This window comes from Corvus brachyrhynchos, unplaced genomic scaffold (assembly GCF_000691975.1).
Source record: "Corvus brachyrhynchos isolate BGI_N302 unplaced genomic scaffold, ASM69197v1 scaffold70, whole genome shotgun sequence".
Lineage (NCBI taxonomy): Eukaryota > Metazoa > Chordata > Aves > Passeriformes > Corvidae > Corvus > Corvus brachyrhynchos.
The window spans coordinates 5,775,315-5,781,314 of NW_008236217.1; the positions used below are offsets into that span (position 1 = coordinate 5,775,315).

Sequence of the window (6,000 nt, forward strand, 5' to 3'; positions counted from 1 at the left end):
TTTCCTGGATAAATTTGCAAACCCCATTATCCACTTTTCTGTTTCTCAGGGTTTCAATGTCAGACAGTGATCTGGCTTTTCTGCTTACTGCAGTGTAAGCTTGCTCTGTCGATGATTATTAGAAGTAGAAATGGGGGCTCCAGTAAATGTTCCATGCACTATTTCTCCTGTTAGGTGTAGGATATCTTTCAGAGCCTATTAAAGGAAAATTGCCTATTAGCAGATTTCTAACAAATGCCTCTTTTGATATTGTTCATGGCTAGTCTGAATAAACAGTAAACATATGCTGTGCATAATGAAATTCTTCCATCCAATTTTCTATTGTATAATGTTCGCTCAAAGTGATATTCATAAATATTCATGTGATAAGACTGTTCATACTTCAGTTAATAAGTAGCATCCTTCCTTCCAGAAAACTTCTAGTCCTTTATAGGAGAAAAGTATGATTTTCTGATTGTCCAAAGGAAAGAAAAATTCTATCTTCAGCAATCTCCATCATGTTGGAGTAGAAGCTTATGTTATATAAAGGAGATTGGATTTTTGTGTTCTTTGTCTTATATTTCTATCTAAGCTAACAAAATCCAGCAAGACCAGTATATAGTATCAGCCAAGAAAGTAAAATGCTCAGTGATATCACTAAAAAGCAAAAAAAGAAAATTGAGGCTGGTACTCTTCTATGCAGATTGCTAGAGATCTTAATCTCCATCCTAAAAGTAGTCCAGAGCTGACTGACGTGCGTGTGGCCGGGAAGCTGTTGCATGTTCCTCTGAGTCTGTAAGAAGCAAAGCACATATGAGAGCAGTCAATACAGCAGCTGTGACACTTGCCAATCTGATGTTCAAGCACTAACACAAGATGCTTTTGTGAGAATTAAAATGTCTGTCATCTGGTGAAAACTCAATCAAATATTGTTCTCTTGTTCTGGAACTATAATTTCTGCAGCACTGCCGGGTCTCCCTGCACAAATAAGAACAAGGCATATGTCCTCATAGTGTGGCTCATTTGGTTGTCTGAAAGTACCACTATAATCATGTGACTGGTGGATGCTTAGGAGGGATTGAGGAAGATTTTTAGGCAACTGAACCAAGGAGACCTCAATGGCCTGAAGTTGTGTCAGGGGAGATTTAGCTTGTATATTAGGAAAAGGTTCTTCACCCAGGGAGTGACTGGGCACTGGAACAGGCTCCCCAGGGCAGTGGTCACAGCACCAGCCTGACAGAGTTCAAGAAGCATTTGGACAATGCTCTCAGGCACATGGTGGGATTCTTGGGGCTGTCACATGCGGGGTCAGGAGTTAGACTCAATAATCCCTGTGGATTCCTTTCAACTCAGGATATTATATGATTTTTCTGCACCAGCAGGGCACAGAGGTGGTTCACCCTCTTAGTGCTGCTGTGTAATTTTTTTTTTAATCTTACTGTTGATGTAGTCTATTGAAAACCCTTCAGAACTTTTGTCTCCATCTAAGCAACTTGCATCCCTGCAAAATACCGATTTCACATCTATCGAGAATTTATTTTGATGCCCATTTTTAGGAATATTTTAAGGTGTTGAATAGAATCCACTAATATCACCATATTGAGCAAAACAGGTCTTTTTAAAGTCATTCTGTCCTGCGGTTGCTGCACTTCTATTTATACCAGTTACTTTTCATATAATTGCCAGTGTGTTGGATGATGCTTTTAGCAACAAGGGAATTACCTATATGTGGGTATAAGAAGTACTCTGCTTTTGCCCAGAGGCCTTGAGGTTACAAGTGCAAGATTAAACAGGTATTGTAGGGCTGTTGGTTTCTCTTGGGATTAGAGGAGCCTGTGTCCTGCCAGTACATCAGTTAGACAAGATGTATGACTTTGCTTTCTCCTTCCTTCTGAGCAGTGATTTTAATTTGCAAGATGGTTGAAGGGGCCTGCACCTCCACTGGAATAATACATATATGAAAAGGATCGAAATTACTGAAGCTTGTGATATGCAGCCAGGAGGTGAGAGAAAGGGAAAAAGCATTTTCTTTCCTGCCTATTCCCTTATATCCCCATCCAACCAACATTGTTGATCACTTGTCACTGCTGGTGAGAAGAATGTCTGAGATGGCAAGTCACTGCCTGTATTCTGCAGCGCTGGCAGGGCAGTGCACCTTTATAAAAGAGAAAACTCCAGTGAAGTGTAGGCTAAATAGGACAAGGTACTTAATTACGTACAGTGGCTGGAAGGGCTGACCCACATGGGTACATTGGTGCAATGAGAGCAAAGCCCAAGCACTTCTTTGGGCAAAGCCCATCCTATCTTATTGAAAGAAACATCAGTAAGAAAAATATCCACCTCACGTATTCACTGAGGAAACAGAAGCCATATGGCAATTTGTCCAGCATTGAAGATGAGGAAACAGCAATCATTGGAAGAGTCGTCTACAATCTAACCACCGGGGGGAAAGTGTTCCTTATTCAGCTGATTGGTGTCTCTTAGAAACATCTGCTCTTGCTCTTGAGTTTCTTTAATGAGAGCATAAATGGCACTGTGTAATTCACCTTTTCTGTAGCATTGTCCCTTGGGCCTCTATTGTGGGAGTCTCATTTTCCTTTTCTCTGCATGTTTTGTTCTGATAATCTTATTTGTTCTGTTTGTGGTGTCTCTGCTTCTGATGCTGTCTTATTTCTCTCTGGATTTTTTTCTGGCTTTCTGATGGATTTACTGAGGAAGGATCGGTAATACTGATTGCATTTGCAAGGAATTCATAGTTTTATCAATTCATAGTTTTTACTTTTGCAGTGACCACTAAATTTACTCAAGTAGCAGAGTCATTATGGGTTTGCTCATAAATTGTTGATTCACATAAAAAAAATAGAAGGCGTGATTTCAACATATAGCCTCATGTTTTGTGTAATACAGAAATATAGAATTTCTCTTGGTAATTGTATCATCCAGCTTGTGGTAGATATCTTGGACTTGCATGTTCTATCATTTAGAAATTGATGATTCATCTGGGACTAGCTACTGGCATCCTTCTCACTTGGGTGCTGTTCAGGCTGTTTTGCTGCCCCATGTTAATTTTCTAAGTCTGGGTCCTTCAGTCTGTTACTGCTCTTGGTATGGTCCATCTGTACACACAAGGAAAGGACTGTTGGCTTTCATTAGATATTAATTGGGAATTCTCAATTTATCTTATAAAAATTCAAACCTGGGCTATGTAATATCTAATTGTGGTGATGCCTGCTGGAGAGTTTGTCTTGAATCCTGGCTATGAGCTTTTTTGTTTGAGGGTTTTTAAAGCCTGTTTCCAGCTGAAGCAAACTTTATTTTGCTATTAAGCTCACTGGGAGAAGGGGCACCCCTGCTATTGTGTTTATTTATTTTGTTTTACAGCATATATGATTCTAGTTTTAAAAAGCATATTTCAGAATACAGATGAGTATTACTGGTTGTAATGTCGTATGTCCCCTCCATCATTTTTGTTGTTTATTATTGTCTTAAACAGAGACATTGGGGGATTTTTTTCTCCATCAAGTTCCTCAGCAGTTAAAATTGCTCAGAGAAGATAAGTAATTTAAAGACATGAATTTCTAAGTGCAGTTAATATTTCACACTGTAGATTGATCTGACAGTAATATGTTTATAAATGTTATGCTGAATGTTCCAATTTAATATTTTCTTTTCAGCTTGCACCTTTTTATTAGAATCACTGTGAAAAGTGGTTATTGTCTGACTTATGTGAAAGTTTGAGTTAATGTTTTTGATGTCTCATTTGTTTTTCTGAAGCAAAGTTAAGTTCAATGTCTTGAAGCATGCCATGTGGAACTGTAGTAGAATTTTTTTTTTTACATATCTATCCCTATGCTTTAATTTTGCATGCACATGTATTTTGTTTTATTTCTGTATTTGTATTTTTTTAATGTACATTTTTGCATCTCAGTTGCTTTTGCTTTTTTGCAGTTGGAATATATTCTGCAATATCTCTGCTGCCCGGTAGAGCAAAGGTGGCTGGTTGTCCTTCTGTATTTAATCTCTAATCACCTGTCTGAAAGCAGAGTAAGAAAACAAGAATAGCATGCCTATTTCCATGCCTTAGTATCTTGTCAGGGGTGTAAGAGAGTTACTTCCTATCCTTGGGCACTGTGTTCAGTGTTGTAGTCTAAACTTTAGCGTACAAGGCTAGTTTTTGCTCTGATTTGCACGATTAATTGCCAATTCATTGTGATGGATTGTTTTAAAAATTTTATTTGTTTTTGTGTTAAAGAGCAGAATTCTGAATGTAATAAGCATACCTGATAGTTAGGTATTAAATCATAGCCCATATAGTTTTATTGGAAGTTTATTCCAGCACAGGCTCATTTAATGATGACTGCACGTCCCTGTATGTGAAATCACTACCAGCATAATGAGAATGGAAGGTTGTGATAAATCTGTTGGTGTAAATAGCAACAGGCACTCATATACTTCATATTATTACACACAGCCTGTGTATTCAAAGCTGGGAAATGATCACCTCCTCTGCATTAATACAGATGTCAGTGACCAGGGATGTATCTATGATGGGAAGGGTACAGGAACCTTACCCTGAGCTTGTCTGGTTGCTATTTAGGGCTCAAGTGGCTTACACAGGTGGGAATGTGTGAGGCTGCCAAAAGCATTTGCCAGCACAAAGCCTGGTATAGCTTCTTTGCCAGGGAAAAGGCAGGACAGAAGAAGTTGCAGCAGCAGCTGTGTGGTGCATCAGGACAGGTGAGGGGAGGTCAAGTAATCAGCTGAGTGCCTGAGGCCTTTGTGACACTGCAGATTTTACTGCAGCAAGGTTGTGAGGAGACACAAAACTTGACTGGAGAGGCTGCATGAGCAAGTAATTTTGGTATTGACCAACTAAATTGCCTTTTAGCCTGTTCATTGTTTCGCCTGTGTATAGGTGTACCTATACATACCTGAGGTTTTCTTCTTGGACACTTGCCTCTGCTCCAGGATCTTTATCTGGGGAGACAACAGAACTGTAATGGTAAAGGGCTCCTAGGCTTGGCATGGCTTGCACTGGGGTAGCACTGTGAAAGCAACCTCCTAAGGTACTTCTGTTGCAAACCAAGAAAATTGGAGAAGCAATCAGAAGGTGTGCTGAGAAGGGGAAAGGAAAGAGCAGAGTGTCACTGTGCAACAGTTACCTTAGTCTGGGGTAGCACTGGGGACCAGGCACAGGAGAGTCAGGCTCTATGAAATTGCAGAGCCCAGCACTAATGGTAGCTTTTCCAATCTAGTCTCCTTTTTAATGAAACCATAAATGCCAAAATATTCATTTTGGGTTGTTTTTTTTTCCCCTGTTAATACTTTTCTGGGTACATATAGACCATGGTGAGCTTTAGACAGAAGAGTGGGACCGAGAACCTGAGAACAAAGCAGATAGTGACAGGCATTGCTAGCCCAGGTAGTTCACAGCACAGCCCAGATATGCAATTAAAGCAAAATGCACCTCTCTTTTAGAGCAGATGGACTTCAGAGGTGTTGTCATTTAACCTCTAAGTTTTCTCAGGCTGTAGTGATGTCCGCTCTCCCTGGGCTCATTTATCTAAGTTGTTAATAAGTCATCAGAGTAATTCCCTTTTCATGTGAGGTTACGAGAGAAAGGCATGTCTGGGGGCTCCTTAGTAGTCAGAAAGGAAAGGCTGCCATAGAAAAGGAGTCTGAACTGTGTGCAATAGGCAGAGAAACCTCTTTGGTCTCTGGATCACACTGAGGTTCATTAGTTTTTGGAGAAAAGCTGAAAAATGTGATTTTGTTGCGGGGAGGTGAGGGGTGCAGCTGTAAGTCTGCATGCTTGCCGTGCAGCTCAAAATTAGAGCCTGTAAATACTGAACCTCCTAGAAGGGCTGTAGCTCCCTGCTGTAGTACAATAAGAATAGTAATACTTACCATTTAGATTGTGCTTTCTATTTTCAGAGCTGTGCCAGTGTTATGTATTTTAATGTAAAGCGGGCGGGTGATTGTGAACAGGATGGTAAGCTTTCCAATTTCGGGGGCGGGGGG

General features: G+C 40.1%; 1 protein-coding gene across 1 annotated transcript in view; it reads left to right on the forward strand.

The window, feature by feature from the left end:
• RPS6KA2 (ribosomal protein S6 kinase A2) overlaps positions 1-6,000 on the forward strand; it is a 250,972-nt gene that overhangs the window by 82,185 nt on the left and 162,787 nt on the right. The gene's annotated exons all lie outside the window — the stretch shown is intronic.